This window comes from Nannobrachium achirus (genome assembly GCF_963921795.1).
Source record: "Nannobrachium achirus genome assembly, chromosome: 1".
Lineage (NCBI taxonomy): Eukaryota > Metazoa > Chordata > Actinopteri > Myctophiformes > Myctophidae > Nannobrachium > Nannobrachium achirus.
The window spans coordinates 85,236,456-85,258,838 of NC_137810.1; positions in this window are offsets into that span (position 1 = coordinate 85,236,456).

Genomic DNA, 22,383 nt, shown 5'->3' on the forward strand with positions numbered 1-22,383 from the left:
CATAAGAGCTCGTTCCACCCACAACACTGTTTTTCAGGAATCGTCAAGTCACAGTTATTGCGTTTTAAACGTATTTGTACGCAAAAAAATGACTTTGAAACAGCATGTAAAATTCTTTTCAAAGCCCTAAGGGAAAGAGGCTACACAAGAACTTACCTAAGAAAGGCCTACAGCACCTTTGAGGAGGTCAAGATCAGAGACCAGAGACCCCTTTTAGCCCTAGTAACAACTTATTCCAGCCAAAGCATATTGGCCAACAAACGCCTAAAAAGCAACTTTGAAAATAGGCATAACAATCTACTACAGGATTACAAGATAATCTCAGCCTATCGCAAAAATAAAAATTTAAAGGATTACCTGGTCCGGAGTAACTTGAAACAAAGTAACAGGGCTACAAAACCAACCCCAAGCTATTTCAGCCCACAGAAACAAATTATAAATAGATCAAAAAGAAATGTAGTTGAAATCAAACAAATTATACCCTACAACACACAAAATGTGATATACCTTATCACTTGTGACATTTGCAAACTACAGTATATTGGAGAAACGGGAAACTCCATAGCATGTAGGCTTAACCAACATCGCTATAATATTAATAACCATAAAGAAACACATTTACTGATTGTAAAACACTATTTAACACATGGGATCCAAGCCCTTAAGGTGTGTGGTCTAGAACACAACAGAAACTGGACTGTTGGAGAGAGGAAATTCCAAGAACAGGAATGGATTAGAAGACTAGATACGAGATACCCAGGAGGGCTAAATCTATAAAAGTTAAAACACTCTACCTACACAATCCCTAACACAAAGGCCCCCAATGCCTCTGTGATTAAACAACAATGAGCCTACTTGGCCTTTGTCATGCCTAGGGAGTGGGTACCACAACACACCCTAACCATAACAATGACCCAAGTGATGGACCATTATCACACCTGGAATCCTTTGTTATGCCTAAAACAGAAGATCTGGGGATTAACACAAACTCAAAAAAATTGAGATTTGAATAAACCTTACAAGCCTTGTCATACCTGAAGTGAATGGCCCTGACTGTCATACAACAGTCAGGATTACTTACTTAATCTGCAAGGAGACCTATTGAAACCTATTTGAAATGTAAAATGAATAGAATAAGAATTGTCATGGCGTTTATCGTGCGCTTGCCCAGGCCTCACGGCCTGGGCAGAAATATAACGATTGCATTCACCACGGCTTCGTAACTCGCGCGGCGCTCCGCCGGCCGCGCAGCCCTGGCCCGCTCTTCGCGGCCACTCGCGCCTGCGGCGCTCGGGGGCGAAGAGCAGGACCAAGGTCTGCTGGCCTTCGCGCCGCTTGCAATGTCGTGGACAATAACTATGACATCTATTATTTTATAAAAAACACAACACTAGAAAGGCTAGTAAACATTTGGAAAAACTAAAAAGGACTAATTATAGCCCATAACCTATTTAAATCCTAAACACATAGTCCAAACAGACTATAACCATAGGGAACTTAAGAAATGTATAGAATATACTAGCCCTCCTACATTTTTAAATTATGGCGAGTGCAATCATTCCCTCAGAACTATTTACAGGAAGGAACCACTAAATATGATTCCTTAACTCTCCCCACGCTTCGAACGATAACGCTCGCCCCATTTTTTACAGAACGTCGATGCCAATACGGCGCTCGTTCGGTTCGTTCGTCTGATGACTGTAAGCTGATGAGGCGTCGCGCGGCCGTTTACTGTAAACACATTTTCCGCTGTGATGGTGTAAAAAATCCATTATGCGTTAGATCAACGGAGAACAATTCACTTCCTTGTTGATTTCCTCTGGCCCGGAGGCTCTGTAGCCAGTGACTGCTCTGAATGTACGGCAACACATAGCAGGACAATTCACATTCATTCTCGCATGACGCCGCCCTCTGCTGCCTGGCAGACCAAAGTGCACTATTGCACAACCAAAAAAAATAAAAATAAATAAATAAATGTCTGTCTGTCTATCTACTATAACGTCGCAAAGGTAAGCCGCTTTTTGATGGCGCCAGACCCAATAAATAAATAAATGATCTGGCAGTAGGAGAGTTAATGTAAACAGTACTGATCGAACTCTGACAACCTACCTAATCCTGACTCTAACCCTAAATCTGACTCTAACCCTAAATCTGACTCTAACCCTAAATCTGACTCTAACCCTAAACCTGGCTCTAACCCTAAATCTGACTCTAACCCTAAATCTGACTCTAACCCTAAACCTGACTCTAACCCTAACCCTGACTCTAACCCTAAATCTGACTCTAACCCTAAACCTGACTCTAACCCTAACCCTGACTCTAACCCTAAATCTGACTCTAACCCTAAACCTGACTCTAACCCTAAACCTGACTCTAACCCTGACCCTGACTCTAACCCTAAATCTGACTCTAACCCTAAACCTGACTCTAACCCTAACCCTGACTCTAACCCTAAACCTGACTCTAACCCTGACCATGACTCTAACCCTAAACCTGACTCTAATCCTATCCCTAAACCAGGGGTTCCCAAACGTTTTTGTCTCAGAGCACCCCATGAATATTGTTTTAATCCAAGGCACCCCTAAATTATAATTTTAAATCCCAGCACCTTATATTTATAGCATATCGTCGTTGTCGGGTGGAAACCTTGTAAGTCCAAAACCATTCGTTTTGTATTTATCATCTATAAAATGTACTAAAGCACACTGCGAGGCGTTGTGTGCTTGTAGATCGGCTGTTCTCACTAGTTTTGTGCGACAGTCTTGTATGATGAAGCAGGGCTTTGCTTTACCAAAAGACGTACACATTTGAAACTTGGAGATACAAGGTTTCATTATGAGAAAAAAGTTGAGATAACAGCCATTATGGTCAGAACTGACTGAAAATAACTTTGCACTTCAAGTTTAAAATGATACTAAATATTTTTGTCAAAATAAATTCCAAATATTATCAAATTATCTCGCGGCACCCCTGGACTGCCGTCACGGCACCCCAGGGTGCCCCGTCACCCACTTTGAAAACCCCTGCCCTAAACGCACCCTGACCCCTACTCTAACCCTGACCCTGACTCTAACCCTGACCTTGACTCTAACCCTAGCCGCATGCGTAGCCACGTAGCCAGAGTAATGAGATGTGGGATTTCGGGGCGGTAGAGGAAGACACCGGAGTGGATTTTCACTCCCGTTCCACTCAGAATAAATCCAGTCCCGTCCCGAACCCAGGCCGGAGTGAAAGATAGAATCCCATCCCATCCCATCCGACTCACAGTACAACAATCTGTCATATCTAATAATCTATTATCAATAATCTGGCCATATGCAATAATCTGTCATATGTAATTATCTATCATCAATAATCTACCATTTACCATAGCCTAAATCCTTTTCTTCCTTCAGGTTGTAGTGATCATTAGACTCATTAGACCCCACTTATCTCCCAGACTCCTCCCTGGTCACAATTCACAGTTTGAATCAAAGTAGATGTAGGATGACATTTGTGTGTAATTGTGGGCTCGCCAGTACCTGGCGAGCACACTTTAGATGTTGTCATTATTGTGGGCTCGCCTATAGGCGAGCACACTTTAGTTCTTGTCATTATTTATTTATTGTGGGCTCGCCTATAAGGCAAGCACACTTTAGATATTGTCATTGTGGGCTCGCCTGGAAGGCGAGCACACGTATGTTATCTTCATTATTTATAGTCAGTCAGTCAGTATCTCCTCAAAACTTTGGCGCGCTTCATCTCTTAAACGCTTACACCTTTCAACACCATTCAAATTTTTATGTGTTCAGCTTACTGAGGACACGTGTGCTTGTATTTTTCGTTTTGAAATGTTTTGTAGTATAAATATAAAAAAATAAAAATGTTTAACTTTAAGCACCCAATGCATTTCCAATGGGTTTACTGAGTGGAGAGAAGGATAATAGACCCATGTTTATGTTAAGGTGCTGTGGCTGCAGTGTTCACACTTCAGATATGCTATCTATATCATTGCGTTCACACAGGTCTGCTCTCTGATTTGATCCAAATGTCTAAGCTGTGTGATGTATAAAACTATAGTTATAGTTAAAACTATAAATAAATGTCCCTCTCCACTCTACTGATTACACAGCTGTGATCAAGAATCAAGTCCGGGCGATGGGATGTAAATCCCATAGCCATATATCCTAGAGCCCGCAGGGACAGTCAGCCATATTAGTGGTTGTTGTTGGTTGTCAGGGAGATATCAAAACCAATGCATTTCCAAGTCAGATCCACAACACAATAAAAGCCATGCTCCACTCCTCAGTCTGGAGTGGCCACATAGAAGAACGCCTTGGTTATAGACTTATAGACATAGTGGAGGACAGATGTGATCTGGGATTGTTAGCCTACAGTATATGCACTCAATATACTCCTAGTGGAGTCCATTTGACAGTTGCTGGTTCCCAAACACAGAATCAAAAATGTAGATCTAGAACACATAGAATATGTACAGTACAGTAAGGTTCAGTAGAGTACAGTAAAAGTACAGTAAGGTTCAGTAGAGTACAGTAAAGTACAGTAAGGTACAGAAAGGTACAGTACAGAAAGGTACAGTAGAGTACAGTACAGTACAGTAAGGTACAGTAAAGTACAATACAGTACAGTAAGGTACAGTAGAGTACAGTAAAGTACAATAAAGTACAGTAAAGTAGAATAAAGTACAGTAAGGTACAGTGGAGTACAGTAAAGTACAGTAGAGTACAGTAAAGTACAGTATAGTAAGGTACAGTAGAGTACAGTACAGTAAGGTACAGTACGGTACAGTAGAGTATAGTATAGTACAGTAAGGTACAGTACAGTACAGTAAGGTACAGTAGAGTACAGTACAGTAAGGTACAGTAGAGTACAGTAAAGTACAGTAAGTTACAGTAGAATACAGTAAAGTACAGTACAGTAGAGTACAGTAAAGTACAGTAAGTTACAGTACAGTACAGTACAGTACAGTACAGTACAGTACAGTAAGGTGCAGTACAGTATAGTAAGGTACAGTACAATACTGTAAGGTACTGTACCTTACAGTACCTTAAAGTATCCTATTTGTTGGGTTGGAATCGAGCCCACACTGTTTCGAAGGAACAGTATTTCTAGTTATTTATTCCTATACTATATCAAGTTCTCCTCAAAACTTCGGTTCCTTTCTACTCCTACATACTTAGTGAGAAAATGAAAATAAAACATCAATGTGTTCAGCTTACAGTGGTGAAGTGTGCTATTATTTATTATAGCAATCGGCCAAATGGTGGCGCTGTAGGAAGCCTTCGAAAGTGCGAACTTTGAACAGGTAGAGCTCATGCTGTGTTTGAGGTACAGCCATGAAACCTGTATACACTTATGCGTCTCCTCATGCCGAACAACTTTTACCCTCTAACTTTTGACCTCTGACCTTTAGGTCTCCCACAATTCGGAATTATATGAAAAACAGTAAAAATCTATCTCCTCCTGGGATTTTCGCGTCAAGTGCACAAAACTTTTTTCACATGAACTTTGGACCAATACGGTCAAACTAATCTCGGCGGATTTCTTTTAAAGTGAAATATAATTTTTTAATAATTCTATCAATATTGCGGTTTTATGCAAATTATTCTTCTGCCTCTAAATCATACATGCAAAGTTACACGTTCATGGCATTTGGCAAAGATGTGGAGGGTTAGTCAAAGTATCACTGAAACCAATTTTATTCCAATCGGCCAAAGGGGGGCGCTATACGAAGCGTTTGAAAATTCAAACTTCAAACGGGCATAAGTCATGACTCGTTTCGTTTGAAGACATGCAACTTGTTACACGCGTGCTTTGACTCAAGCGGAAGACATCTGTGTCGTTGTTAAGTAAGCTCCGCCCTTCGATTTTCCGCCACTTTGAGCAGTTTGTAAAACGCGTAAACCCGCTTTTATTCTGGAATTTTCGGGTCACGTGCACAAAACTTTTTTTACGTGAACTTTGGACCGATATCTAAAGATCTGTCAGATCGGATTTCTTTAACATTGAAACATGCTTTTTTAAATAATTCAAACAATATTGCATTTTTATGCAAATTATTCTTCTGCCTCTAAAACATACAAGCAAAGTCACATTTTCATGACAAAATAGTGTAGAGGGTTAGTTCAAATATCACTGAAACCAATCTTACCCCAAATGGCCAAAGGGGGGCGCTATATAATTTTGAGCAGTTTGTAAAACGCTTAAACCCGTTTTTATTCTAGGATTTTTTTTGCAATTTGCATGAAACATTCTACACGCAATCTAAGGACCTTTATCTAACATGCCTATGAAGTGCACACAAAAAAAATTATAAAATAATAATAATAAATATAGCTGCAAGCAGCGATAAAGTGTCCAAAGCCAAAAACACCTCAAATCATGAACACAGCCTGGGATGTGCGTGAAATCTTGCAAGCACATTCCCAATAGGTCAAGGAACAGATACCAACCTTCTCACATTGGCCTGTTATAGCGCCACCAGCGGGTCAACTTTTGCACAACACATTTTTGGAACAAAACGGACCAATCTTTGACGTCAGTAACGTCAAAGAGAGCACTGCCTGCGATCTTGACATTTTGTGCTTTTATAGCCATTGTTTTCTGGCTTGAAGCGAGCCCACAATTGTTTCGAAGGAACAATATTTTTCTAGTTGTGGGCTCGCCTATAAGGCGAGCACACTTTAGATATTGTCATTATTTCTATACTAAGCATATCAAGTATCAAAAAACTTCGGTTCCTTTCTACTCCTACATACTTAGTGAGAAAATGAAAATAAAAACATCAATGTGTTCAGCTTACTGTGGCGACGTGTGCTATTACTTTTTACAGCAATCGGCCAAATGGTGGCGCTGCAGGAAGCCTTTGAAAGTGCGAACTTTGAACAGGTATAGCTCATGCTGTGTTATACATACAGCCATGAAACCTGTATACACTTATGCGTCTCCTCATGCCGAACAACTTTTACCCTCTAACTTTTGACCTCTGACCTTTAGGTCTCCCACAATTCGGAATTATATGAAAAACAGTAAAAATCTATCTCCTCCTGGGATTTTCGCGTCAAGTGCACAAAACTTTTTTCACATGAACTTTGGACCAATACCTATACAGTCTATGTGGTGAGAAGTTTGTACGTTAAACCATTAATTTTTAATAATTCAATTCATATTGCGGTTTTATGCAAATTATTATTCTGCCTCTAAATCAAACATGCAAAGTGTTACTTTCATGGCATTTGGCAAAGATGTGGAGGGTTAGTCAAAGTATCACTGAAACCAATCTTATTCCAATTGGCCAAAGGGGGGCGCTATACGAAGCGTTTGAAAATTCAAACTTCAAACGGGCATAAGTCTTGACTCGTTTCGTTTGAAGACATGCAACTTGTTACACGCGTGCTTTGACTCAAGCGGAAGACATCTGTGTCGTTGTTAAGTAAGCTCCGCCCTTAGATTTTCCGCCAATTTGAGCAGTTTGTAAAACGCGTAAACCCGCTTTTATTCTGAAATTTTCGCGTCACGTGCACAAAACTTTTTTTACGTGAACTTTGGACCGATATCTAAAGATCTGTCAGATCGGATTTCTTTAAAATTGAAACATGCTTTTTTAAATAATTCAATGAATATTTATTCTTCTATTATTCTTCTGCCTCTAAATCATACATACAACGTAGCATGTTCATGGCATTTGGCAAAGATGTAGAGTGTTATTCCAAATATCACTAAAACCAATCATACCCCAATTGGCCAAAGGGGGGGCGCTATATCATTTTGAGCAGTTTGTGAAACGCTTAAATTGTTTCGAAGGAACAATATTTTTCTAGTTATTGTGGGCTCGCCAGTACCTGGCGAGCACACTTTAGATATTGTCATTATTTATTTATTTATTTGTTTATCTAGTAAGTAGACGGGATTTTCGGTTCCTTTCTACTCCTACATACTTAGTGAGAAAATGAAAATAAAAACATCAATGTGTTCAGTTTACAGTGGCGAAGTGTGCTATTATTTTCTATAGCAATCGGCCAAATGGTGGCGCTGTAGGAAGCCTTCGAAAGTGCAAACTTTGAACAGGTATAGCGCATGCTGTGTTTGAGGTACAGGCATGAAACCTGTATACACGTATGCGTCTCCTCATGCCGAACAACTTTTACCCTCTAACTTTTGACCTCTGACCTTTAGGTCTCCCACAATTCGGAATTATATGAAAAACAGTAAAAATCTATCTCCTCCTGGGATTTTCGCGTCAAGTGCACAAAACTTTTTTCACATGAACTTTGGACCAATACGGTCAAACTAATCTCGGCGGATTTCTTTTAAAGTGAAATATAATCTTTTAATAATTCTATCAATATTGCGGTTTTATGCAAATTATTCTTCTGCCTCTAAATCATACATGCAAAGTTACACGTTCATGGCATTTGGCAAAGATGTGGAGGGTTAGTCAAAGTATCACTGAAACCAATTTTATTCCAATCGGCCAAAGGGGGGCGCTATACGAAGCGTTTGAAAATTCAAACTTCAAACGGGCATAAGTCATGACTCGTTTCGTTTGAAGACATGCAACTTGTTACACGCGTGCTTTGACTCGAGCGGAAGACATCTGTGTCGTTGTTAAGTAAGCTCCGCCCTTCGATTTTCCGCCACTTTGAGCAGTTTGTAAAACGCGTAAACCCGCTTTTATTCTGGAATTTTCGCTCCACGTGCACAAAACTTTTTTTACGTGTACTTTGGACCGATATCTAAAGATCTGTCAGATCGGATTTCTTTAAAATTGAAACATGCTTTTTTAAATAAATTCAATGAATATTGCAGTTTTATGCAAATTATTCTTCTGCCTCTAAATCATACATGCAAAGTAACATGTTCATGGCATTTGGCAAAGATGTAGAGTGTTAGTCCAAATATCACTAAAACCAATCTTACTCCAATTGGCCAAAGGGGGGCGCTATATCATTTTGAGCAGTGTGTGAAACGCTTAAACCCGTTAGGATTTTTTTTTGCAATTTGCATGAAACATTCTACACACAATCTAAGGACCTTTATCTAATAGGCCTATGAAGTGCACACACACAAAATAAATAATAATAATAATAAATATAGCTGCAAGCAGCGATAAAGTGGCCAAAGCCAAACACACCTCAAATCATGAACACAGCCTGCAATGTGCGTGAAATAATATATGGCCCCACGCCTTCGGGACTGTTTATCACAGTACATTTGCACATACGTGAAATTTGTTCTCTGCATTTTACCCATCCTATAACAACTAGGAGCAGTGAGCAGCCATATACGGCGCTCGGGGAGCAATTATGGGTTAAGGTCTTGCTCAGGGACGCATTGACACATTGCTGCCTGACCGGGAATCGAACCGGGGACAACCAGGGGAACTGGTTCCCCAGGCAGGCTCCCTAACCACTCAGCTATGGTCACCCACACACCACATTGCAGGCTGTGTTCATGATTTGAGGTGTGTTTGGCTTTGGCCACTTTATCGCTGCTTGCAGCTATATTTATTATTATTATTATTTATTTTGTGTGTGTGCACTTCATAGGCCTATTAGATAAAGGTCCTTAGATTGTGTGTAGAATGTTTCATGCAAATTGCAAAAAAAAATCCTAACGGGTTTAAGCGTTTCACACACTGCTCAAAATGATATAGCGCCCCCCTTTGGCCAATTGGAGTAAGATTGGTTTTAGTGATATTTGGACTAACACTCTACATCTTTGCCAAATGCCATGAACATGTTACTTTGCATGTATGATTTAGAGGCAGAAGAATAATTTGCATAAAACTGCAATATTCATTGAATTTATTTTGCAAGCACATTCCCAATAGGTCAAGGAACAGATACCACCCTTCTTACATTGGCCTGTTATAGCGCCACCAGCGGGTCAACTTTTGCACAACACATTTTTGGAACAAAATGGACCAATCTTTGACGTCAGTAACGTCAAAGAGAGCACTGCCTGCGATCTTGACATTTTGTCCTTTTATAGCCATTGTTTTCTGGCTTGAAGCGAGCCCACAATTGTTTCGAAGGAACAATATTTTTCTAGTTTATCTATCAGGCAGGCAGTCATATCAAGTATCAAAAAACTTCGGTTCCTTTCTACTCCTACATACTTAGTGAGAAAATGAAAATAAAAACATCAATGTGTTCAGTTTACAGTGGCGAAGTGTGCTATTACTTTTTACAGCAATCGGCCAAATGGTGGCGCTGTAGGAAGCCTTCGAAAGTGCGAACTTTGAACAGGTATAGCTCATGCTGTGTTTGAGGTACAGGCATGAAACCTGTATACACGTATGCGTCTCCTCATGCCGAACAACTTTTAGCCTCTGACTTTTGACCTCTGACCTTTAGATCTCCCACAATTCGGAATTATATGAAAAACAGTAAAAATCTATCTCCTCCTGGGTTTTTTTTCGATACGCGCACAAAACTTTTTTCACATGAACTTTGGACCAATACGGTCAAACTAATCTCGGCGGATTTCTTTTAAAGTGAAATATAATTTTTTAATAATTCAATAAATATTGCAGTTTTATGCAAATTATTCTTCGGCCTCTAAATCATACATGCAAAGTTACACGTTCATGGCATTTGGCAAAGATGTAGAGGGTTAGTCAAGGTATCACTGAAACCAATTTTATTCCAATCGGCCAAAGGGGGGCGCTATACGAAGCGTCTGAAAATTCAAACTTCAAACGGGCATAAGTCATGACTCGTTTCGTTTGAAGACATGCAACTTGTTACACGCGTGCTTTGACTCAAGCGGAAGACATCTGTGTCGTTGTTAAGTAAGCTCCGCCCTTCGATTTTCCGCCACTTTGAGCAGTTTGTAAAACGCGTAAACCCGCTTTTATTCTGGAATTTTCGCGTCACGTGCACAAAACTTTTTTTACGTGAACTTTGGACCGATATCTAAAGATCTGTCAGATCGGATTTCTTTAACATTGAAACATGCTTTTTTAAATAATTCAAACAATATTGCATTTTTATGCAAATTATTCTTCTGCCTCTAAAACATACAAGCAAAGTCACATTTTCATGACAAAATAGTGTAGAGGGTTAGTTCAAATATCACTGAAACCAATCTTACCCCAAATGGCCAAAGGGGGGCGCTATATAATTTTGAGCAGTTTGTAAAACGCTTAAACCCGTTTTTATTCTAGGATTTTTTTTGCAATTTGCATGAAACATTCTACACGCAATCTAAGGACCTTTATCTAACATGCCTATGAAGTGCACACAAAAAAATTATAAAATAATAATAATAAATATAGCTGCAAGCAGCGATAAAGTGTCCAAAGCCAAAAACACCTCAAATCATGAACACAGCCTGGGATGTGCGTGAAATCTTGCAAGCACATTCCCAATAGGTCAAGGAACAGATACCAACCTTCTCACATTGGCCTGTTATAGCGCCACCAGCGGGTCAACTTTTGCACAACACATTTTTGGAACAAAATGGACCAATCTTTGACGTCAGTAACGTCAAAGAGAGCACTGCCTGCGATCTTGACATTTTGTCCTTTTATAGCCATTGTTTTCTGGCTTGAAGCGAGCCCACAATTGTTTCGAAGGAACAATATTTTTCTAGTTTATCTATCAGGCAGGCAGTCATATCAAGTATCAAAAAACTTCGGTTCCTTTCTACTCCTACATACTTAGTGAGAAAATGAAAATAAAAACATCAATGTGTTCAGTTTACAGTGGCGAAGTGTGCTATTACTTTTTACAGCAATCGGCCAAATGGTGGCGCTGTAGGAAGCCTTCGAAAGTGCGAACTTTGAACAGGTATAGCTCATGCTGTGTTTGAGGTACAGGCATGAAACCTGTATACACGTATGCGTCTCCTCATGCCGAACAACTTTTAGCCTCTGACTTTTGACCTCTGACCTTTAGATCTCCCACAATTCGGAATTATATGAAAAACAGTAAAAATCTATCTCCTCCTGGGTTTTTTTTCGATACGCGCACAAAACTTTTTTCACATGAACTTTGGACCAATACGGTCAAACTAATCTCGGCGGATTTCTTTTAAAGTGAAATATAATTTTTTAATAATTCAATAAATATTGCAGTTTTATGCAAATTATTCTTCGGCCTCTAAATCATACATGCAAAGTTACACGTTCATGGCATTTGGCAAAGATGTAGAGGGTTAGTCAAGGTATCACTGAAACCAATTTTATTCCAATCGGCCAAAGGGGGGCGCTATACGAAGCGTCTGAAAATTCAAACTTCAAACGGGCATAAGTCATGACTCGTTTCGTTTGAAGACATGCAACTTGTTACACGCGTGCTTTGACTCAAGCGGAAGACATCTGTGTCGTTGTTAAGTAAGCTCCGCCCTTCGATTTTCCGCCACTTTGAGCAGTTTGTAAAACGCGTAAACCCGCTTTTATTCTGGAATTTTCGCGTCACGTGCACAAAACTTTTTTTACGTGAACTTTGGACCGATATCTAAAGATCTGTCAGATCGGATTTCTTTAACATTGAAACATGCTTTTTTAAATAATTCAAACAATATTGCATTTTTATGCAAATTATTCTTCTGCCTCTAAAACATACAAGCAAAGTCACATTTTCATGACAAAATAGTGTAGAGGGTTAGTTCAAATATCACTGAAACCAATCTTACCCCAAATGGCCAAAGGGGGGCGCTATATAATTTTGAGCAGTTTGTAAAACGCTTAAACCCGTTTTTATTCTAGGATTTTTTTTGCAATTTGCATGAAACATTCTACACGCAATCTAAGGACCTTTATCTAACATGCCTATGAAGTGCACACAAAAAAATTATAAAATAATAATAATAAATATAGCTGCAAGCAGCGATAAAGTGTCCAAAGCCAAAAACACCTCAAATCATGAACACAGCCTGGGATGTGCGTGAAATCTTGCAAGCACATTCCCAATAGGTCAAGGAACAGATACCAACCTTCTCACATTGGCCTGTTATAGCGCCACCAGCGGGTCAACTTTTGCACAACACATTTTTGGAACAAAATGGACCAATCTTTGACGTCAGTAACGTCAAAGAGAGCACTGCCTGCGATCTTGACATTTTGTGCTTTTATAGCCATTGTTTTCTGGCTTGAAGCGAGCCCACAATTGTTTCGAAGGAACAATATTTTTCTAGTTTATCTATCAGTCAGTCAACAGTAGACGGGAACTTCGGTTCCTTTCTACTCCTACATACTTAGTGAGAAAATGAAAATAAAAACATCAATGTGTTCAGCCTACAGTGGCGACGTGTGCTATTATTTTATACAGCAATCGGCCAAATGGTGGCGCTGTAGGAAGCCTTCGAAAGTGCGATCTTTGAACAGGTATAGCTCATGCTGTGTTATACATACAGCCATGAAACCTGTATACACTTATGCGTCTCCTCATGCCGAACAACTTTTACCCTCTAACTTTTGACCTCTGACCTTTAGGTCTCCCACAATTCGGAATTATATGAAAAACAGTAAAAATCTATCTCCTCCTGGGATTTTCGCGTCAAGTGCACAAAACTTTTTTCACATGAACTTTGGACCAATACGGTCAAACTAGTCTCGGCGGATTTCTTTTAAAGTGAAATATAATTTTTTAATAATTCAATAAATATTGCAGTTTTATGCAAATTATTCTTCGGACTCTAAATCATACATGCAAAGTTACACGTTCATGGCATTTGGCAAAGATGTAGAGGGTTAGTCAAGGTATCACTGAAACCAATTTTATTCCAATCGGCCAAAGGGGGGCGCTATACGAAGCGTTTGAAAAGTCAAACTTCAAACCGGCATAAGTCATGACTCGTTTCGTTTGAAGACATGCAACTTGTTACACGCGTGCTTTGACTCAAGCGGAAGACATCTGTGTCGTTGTTAAGTAAGCTCCGCCCTTCAATTTTCCGCCATATTGAGCAGTTTGTAAAACACGTAAACCCGCTTTTATTCTGGAATTTTCGCTCCACGTGCACAAAACTTTTTTTACATGAACTTTGGACCGATATCTAAAGATCTGTCAGATCGGATTTCTTTAAAATTGAAACATGCTTTTTTAAATAAATTCAATGAATATTGCAGTTTTATGCAAATTATTCTTCTGCCTCTAAATCATACATGCAAAGTAACATGTTCATGGCATTTGGCAAAGATGTAGAGTGTTAGTCCAAATATCACTAAAACCAATCTTACCCCAATTGGCCAAAGGGGGGCGCTATATCATTTTGAGCAGTTTGTGAAACGCTTAAACCCGTTAGGATTTTTTTTTTGCAATTTGCATGAAACATTCTACACACAATCTAAGGACCTTTATCTAATATGCCTATGAAGTGCACACACACACAAAAAAAATAATAATAATGAATATAGCTGCAAGCAGCGATAAAGTGGCCAAAGCCAAAAACACCTCAAATCATGAACACAGCCTGCAATGTGCGTGAAATCTTGCAAGCACATTCCCAATAGGTCAAGGAACAGATACCACCCTTCTTACATTGGCCTGTTATAGCGCCACCAGCGGGTCAACTTTTGCACAACACATTTTTGGAACAAAATGGACCAATCTTTGACGTCAGTAACGTCAAAGAGAGCACTGCCTGCGATCTTGACATTTTGTACTTTTATAGCCATTGTTTTCTGGCTTGAAGCGAGCCCACAATTGTTTCGAAGGAACAATATTTTTCTAGTTATTGTGGGCTCGCCTATAAGGCGAGCACACTTTAGATATTGTCATTATTGTGGGCTCGCCTATAAGGCGAGCACACTTTAGATATTGTCATTATTTATTTATCTATCAGTCATATAGTAGACGGGAACTTCGGTTCCTTTCTACTCCTACATACTTAGTGAGAAAATGAAAATAAAAACATCAATGTGTTCAGCTTACTGTGGCGCAGTGTGCTATTACTTTTTACAGCAATCGGCCAAATGGTGGCGCTGTAGGAAGCCTTCGAAAGTGCAAACTTTGAACAGGTATAGCTCATGCTGTGTTATACATACAGCCATGAAACCTGTATACACTTATGCGTCTCCTCATGCCGAACAACTTTTACCCTCTAACTTTTGACCTCTGACCTTTAGGTCTCCCACAATTTGGAATAATATGAAAAACAGTAAAAATCTATCTCCTCCTGGGTTTCTTTCGTTACGCGCACGAAACTTTTTTCACATGAACTTTGGACCAATACGGTGAGATTGATCAACCAGATTTTTTTTAAAGTGAAATATAATTTTTTAATAATTCAATCAATATTGCGGTTTTATGCAAATTATTCTTCGGCCTCTAAATCATACATGCAAAGTTACACGTTCATGGCATTTGGCAAAGATGTAGAAGGTTAGTCAAAGTATCACTGAAACCAATTTTATTCCAATCGGCCAAAGGGGGGCGCTATACGAAGCGTTTGAAAATTCAAACTTCAAACGGGCATAAGTCATGACTCGTTTAGTTTGAAGACATGCAACTTGTTACACGCGTGCTTTGACTCAAGCGGAAGACATCTGTGTCGTTGTTAAGTAAGCTCCGCCCTTCAATTTTCCGCCATTTTAAGCAGTTTGTAAAACGCGCAAACCCGCTTTTATTCTGGAATCTTCGCGTCACGTGCACAAAACTTTTTTTACTTGAACTTTGGACCAATATCTAAAGATCTGTCAGATCGGATTTCTTCAAAATTGAAACATGCTTTTTTTTTTATAATTCAATGAATATTGCAGTTTTATGCAAATTATTCTTCTGCCTCTAAATCATACATGCAAAGTAACATGTTCATGGCATTTGGCAAAGATGTAGAGTGTTAGTCCAAATATAACTAAAACCAATCTTACTCCAATTGGCCAAAGGGGGGCGCTATATCATTTTGAGCAGTTTGTGAAACGCTTAAACCCGTTAGGATTTTTTTTCCGCAATTTGCATGAAACATTCTACACACAATCTAAGGACCTTTATCTAATATGCCTATGAAGTGCACACACAAAAAATATACAATAATAATTATAAATATAGCTGCAAGCAGCGATAAAGTGGCCAAGGCCAAAAACACCTCAAATCATGAACACAGCCTGCAATGTGCGTGAAATCTTGCAAGCACATTCCCAATAGGCCAAGGAACAGATACCACCCTTCTCACATTGGCCTGTTATAGCGCCACCAGTGGGTCAACTTTTGCACAACACATTTTTGGAACAAAATGGACCAATCTTTGACGTCAGTAACGTCAAAGAGAGCACTGCCTGCGATCTTGACATTTTGTACTTTTATAGCCATTGTTTTCTGGCTTGAAGCGAGCCCACAATTGTTTCGAAGGAACAATATTTTCTAGTTTATCTATCAGTCAGTCAGTCAGTCAGTCAGACAGTAGACGGGAACTTCGGTTCCTTTCTACTCCTACATACTTAGTGAGAAAATGAAAATAAAAACATCAATGTGTTCAGTTTACAGTGGCGAAGTGCGCTATTATTTTTTATAGCAATCGGCCAAATGGTGGCGCTGTAGGAAGCCTTCGAAAGTGCGAACTTTGAACAGGTATAGCTCATGCTGTGTTATACATACAGCCATGAAACCTGTATACACTTATGCGTCTCCTCATGCCGAACAACTTTTACCCTCTAACTTTTGACCTCTGACCTTTAGGTCTCCCACAATTCGGAATTATATGAAAAACAGTAAAAATCTATCTCCTCCTGGGATTTTCGCGTCAAGTGCACAAAACTTTTTTCACATGAACTTTGGACCAATGCGGTTAAACTAATCTCGGCGGATTTCTTTTAAAGTGAAATATAATTTTTTAATGATTCAATCAATATTGCGGTTTTATGCAAATTATTCTTCGGCCTCTAAATCATACATGCAAAGTTACACGTTCATGGCATTTGGCAAAGATGTGGAGGGTTAGTCAAAGTATCACTGAAACCAATTTTATTCCAATCGGCCAAAGGGGGGCGCTATACGAAGCGTCTGAAAATTCAAACTTCAAACGGGCATAAGTCATGACTCGTTTCGTTTGAAGACATGCAACTTGTTACACGTGTGCTTTGACTCAAGCGGAAGACATCTGTGTCGTTGTTAAGTAAGCTCCGCCCTTTAATTTTCCGCCATTTTGAGCAGTTTGTAAAACGCGTAAACCCGCTTTTATTCTGGAATTTTCGCGTCACGTGCACAAAACTTTTTTTACGTGAACTTTGGACCGATATCTAAAGATCTGTCAGATCGGATTTCTTTAACATTGAAACATGCCTTTTTAAATAATTCAAACAATATTGCATTTTTATGCAAATTATTCTTCTGCCTCTAAAACATACATGCAAAGTCACATTTTCATGACAAAATAGTGTAGAGGGTTAGTTCAAATATCACTGAAACCAATCTTACCCCAAATGGCCAAAGGGGGGCGCTATATAATTTTGAGCAGTTTGTAAAACGCTTAAACCCGTTTTTATTCTAGGATTTTTTTTGCAATTTGCATGAAACATTCTACACGCAATCTAAGGACCTTTATCTAACATGCCTATGAAGTGCACACAAAAAAATTATAAAATAATAATAATAAATATAGCTGCAAGCAGCGATAAAGTGTCCAAAGCCAAAAACACCTCAAATCATGAACACAGCCTGGGATGTGCGTGAAATCTTGCAAGCACATTCCCAATAGGTCAAGGAACAGATACCAACCTTCTCACATTGGCCTGTTATAGCGCCACCAGCGGGTCAACTTTTGCACAATACATTTTTGGAACAAAATGGACCAATCTTTGACGTCAGTAACGTCAAAGAGAGCAATGCCTGCGATCTTGACATTTTGTGCTTTTATAGCCATTGTTTTCTGGCTTGAAGCGAGCCCACAATTGTTTCGAAGGAACAATATTTTTCTAGTTTATCTATCAGTCAGTCAACAGTAGACGGGATCTTCGGTTCCTTTCTACTCCTACATACTTAGTGAGAAAATGAAAATAAAAACATCAATGTGTTCAGCCTACAGTGGCGACGTGTGCTATTATTTTATACAGCAATCGGCCAAATGGTGGCGCTGTAGGAAGCCTTCGAAAGTGCGATCTTTGAACAGGTATAGCTCATGCTGTGTTATACATACAGCCATGAAACCTGTATACACTTATGCGTCTCCTCATGCCGAACAACTTTTACCCTCTAACTTTTGACCTCTGACCTTTAGGTCTCCCACAATTTGGAATTATATGAAAAACAGTAAAAATCTATCTCCTCCTGAGATTTTCGCGATACGCGCATGAAACTTTTTTCACATGAACTTTGGACCAATACGGTCAAACTAATCTCGGCGGATTTCTTTTAAAGTGAAATATAATTTTTTAATAATTCAATCAATATTGCGGTTTTATGCAAATTATTCTTCGGCCTCTAAATCATACATGCAAAGTTACACGTTCATGGCATTTGGCAAAGATGTGGAGGGTTAGTCAAAGTATCACTGAAACCAATTTTATTCCAATCGGCCAAAGGGGGGCGCTATACGAAGCGTCTGAAAATTCAAACTTCAAACGGGCATAAGTCATGACTCGTTTCGTTTGAAGACATGCAACTTGTTACACGCGTGCTTTGACTCAAGCGGAAGACATCTGTGTCGTTGTTAAGTAAGCTCCGCCCTTCGATTTTCCACCATTTTGAGCAGTTTGTAAAACGCGTAAACCCGCTTTTATTCTGGAATTTTCGCGTCACGTGCACAAAACTTTTTTACGTGAACTTTGGACCGATATCTAAAGATCTGTCAGATCGGATTTCTTTAACATTGAAACATGCTTTTTTAAATAATTCAAACAATATTGCATTTTTATGCAAATTATTCTTCTGCCTCTAAAACATACATGCAAAGTCACATTTTCATGACAAAATAGTGTAGAGGGTTAGTTCAAATATCACTGAAACCAATCTTACCCCAAATGGCCAAAGGGGGGCGCTATATAATTTTGAGCAGTTTGTAAAACGCGTAAACCCGTTTTTATTCTAGGATTTTTTTTGCAATTTGCATGAAACATTCTACACGCAATCTAAGGACCTTTATCTAACATGCCTATGAAGTGCACACAAAAAAGATATAAAATAATAATAATAAATATAGCTGCAAGCAGCGATAAAGTGTCCAAAGCCAAAAACACCTCAAATCATGAACACAGCCTGGGATGTGCGTGAAATCTTGCAAGCACATTCCCAATAGGTCAAGGAACAGATACCAACCTTCTCACATTGGCCTGTTATAGCGCCACCAGTGGGTCAACTTTTGCACAACACATTTTTGGAACAAAATGGACCAATCTTTGACGTCAGTAACGTCAAAGAGAGCACTGCCTGCGATCTTGACATTTTGTGCTTTTAAAGCCATTGTTTTCCGGCTTGAAGCGAGCCCACAATTGTTTCGAAGGAACAATATTTTTCTAGTTTATTTCTATACTAAGCAGTGCAAGTATCAAAAAACTTCGGTTCCTTTCTACTCCTACATACTTAGTGAGAAAATGAAAATAAAAACATCAATGTGTTCAGCTTACAGTGGCGAAGTGTGCTATTATTTATTATAGCAATCGGCCAAATGGTGGCGCTGTAGGAAGCCTTCGAAAGTGCGAACTTTGAACAGGTATAGCTCATGCTGTGTTTGAGGTCCAGCCATGAAACCTGTATACACTTATGCATCTCCTCATGCCGAACAACTTTTACCCTCTAACTTTTGACCTCTGACCTTTAGGTCTCCCACAATTCGGAATTATATGAAAAACAGTAAAAATCTATCTCCTCCTGGGTTTTTTTCGATACGCGCACAAAACTTTTTTCACATGAACTTTGGACCAATACGGTCAAACTGTCTTCGCGGATTTCTTTTAAAGTGAAATATATTTTTTTAATAATTCTATCAATATTGCGGTTTTATGCAAATTATTCTTCTGCCTCTAAATCATACATGCAAAGTTACACGTTCATGGCATTTGGCAAAGATGTGGAGGGTTAGTCAAAGTATCACTGAAACCAATTTTATTCCAATCGGCCAAAGGGGGGCGCTATACGAAGCGTTTGAAAATTCAAACTTCAAACGGGCATAAGTCATGACTCGTTTCGTTTGAAGACATGCAACTTGTTACACGCGTGCTTTGACTCAAGCGGAAGACATCTGTGTCGTTGTTAAGTAAGCTCCGCCCTTCGATTTTCCGCCATTTTGAGCAGTTTGTAAAACGCGTAAAACCGCTTTTATTCTGGAATTTTCGCTCCACGTGCACAAAACTTTTTTTACGTGAACTTTGGACCGATATCTAAAGATCTGTCAGATCGGATTTCTTTAAAATTGAAACATGCTTTTTAAAATAAATTCAATGAATATTGCAGTTTTATGCAAATTATTCTTCTGCCTCTAAATCATACATGCAAAGTAACATGTTCATGGCATTTGGCAAAGATGTAGAGTGTTAGTCCAAATATCACTAAAACCAATCTTACCCCAATTGGCCAAAGGGGGGCGCTATATCATTTTGAGCAGTTTGTGAAACACTTAAACCCGTTAGGATTTGTTTTTGCAATTTGCATGAAACATTCTACACACAATCTAAGGACCTTTATCTAATATGCCTATGAAGTGCACACACACAAAAAAAATAATAATAATGAATATAGCTGCAAGCAGCGATAAAGTGGCCAAAGCCAAAAACACCTCAAATCATGAACACAGCCTGCAATGTGCGTGAAATCTTGCAAGCACATTCCCAATAGGTCAAGGAACAGATACCACCCTTCTTACATTGGCCTGTTATAGCGCCACCAGCGGGTCAACTTTTGCACAACACATTTTTGGAACAAAATGGACCAATCTTTGACGTCAGTAACGTCAAAGAGAGCACTGCCTGCGATCTTGACATTTTGTACATTTATAGCCATTGTTTTCTGGCTTGAAGCGAGCCCACAATTGTTTCGAAGGAACAATATTTTTCTAGTTTATCTATCAGGCAGGCAGTCATACTGTAGACGGGAACTTCGGTTCCTTTCTACTCCTACATACTTAGTGAGAAAATGAAAATAAAAACATCGATGTGTTCGGTTTACAGTGGCGAAGTGTGCTATTATTTTTTTAAGCAATCGGCCAAATGGTGGCGCTGTAGGAAGCCTTCGAAAGTGCGAACTTTGAACAGGTATAGCTCATGCTGTGTTTGAGGTAAAGGCATGAAACCTGTATACACGTATGCGTCTCCTCATGCCGAACAACTTTTAGCCTCTGACTTTTGACCTCTGACCTTTAGGTCTCCCACAATTTGGAATAATATGAAAAACAGTAAAAATCTATCTCCTCCTGGGATTTTCGCGTCAAGTGCACAAAACTTTTTTCACATGAACTTTGGACCAATACGGTCAGATTGATCAACCAGATTTTTTTTAAAGTGAAATATAATTTTTTAATAATTCAATCAATAATGCGGTTTTATGCAAATTATTCTTCGGCCTCTAAATCATACATGCAAAGTTACACGTGCATGGCATTTGGCAAAGATGTGGAGGGTTAGTCAAAGTATCACTGAAACCAATTTCATTCCAATCGGCCAAAGGGGGGCGCTATACGAAGCGTTTGAAAATTCAAACTTCAAACGGGCATAAGTCATGACTCGTTTTGTTTGAAGACATGCAACTTGTTACACGCGTGCTTTGACTCGAGCGGAAGACATCTGTGTCGTTAAGTAAGCTCCGCCCTTCGATTTTCCGCCATATTGAGCAGTTTGTAAAACGCGTAAACCCGCTTTTATTCTGGAATGTTCGCTCCACGTGCACAACACTTTTTTTACGTGAACTTTGGACCGATATCTAAAGATCTGTCAGATCGGATTTCTTTAAAATTGAAACGTGCTTTTTTTAAATAAATTCAATGAATATTGCAGTTTTATGCAAATTATTCTTCTGCCTCTAAATCATACATGCAAATTAACATGTTCATGGCATTTGGCAAAGATGTTGAGTGTTAGTCCAAATATCACTAAAACCAATCTTACCCCAATTGGCCAAAGGGGGGCGCTATATCATTTTGAGCAGTTTGTGAAACGCTTAAACCCGTTAGGATCTTTTTTTTGCAATTTGCATGAAACATTCTACACACAATCTAAGGACCTTTATCTAATATGCCTATGAAGTGCACACACACAAAACATTTATAATAATGAATATAGCTGCAAGCAGCGATAAAGTGGCCAAAGCCAAAAACACCTCAAATCATGAACACAGCCTGCAATGTGCGTGAAATCTTGCAAGCACATTCCCAATAGGTCAAGGAACAGATACCACCCTTCTTACATTGGCCTGTTATAGCGCCACCAGCGGGTCAAATTTTGCACAACACATTTTTGGAACAAAATGGACCAATCTTTGACGTCAGTAACGTCAAAGAGAGCACTGCCTGCGA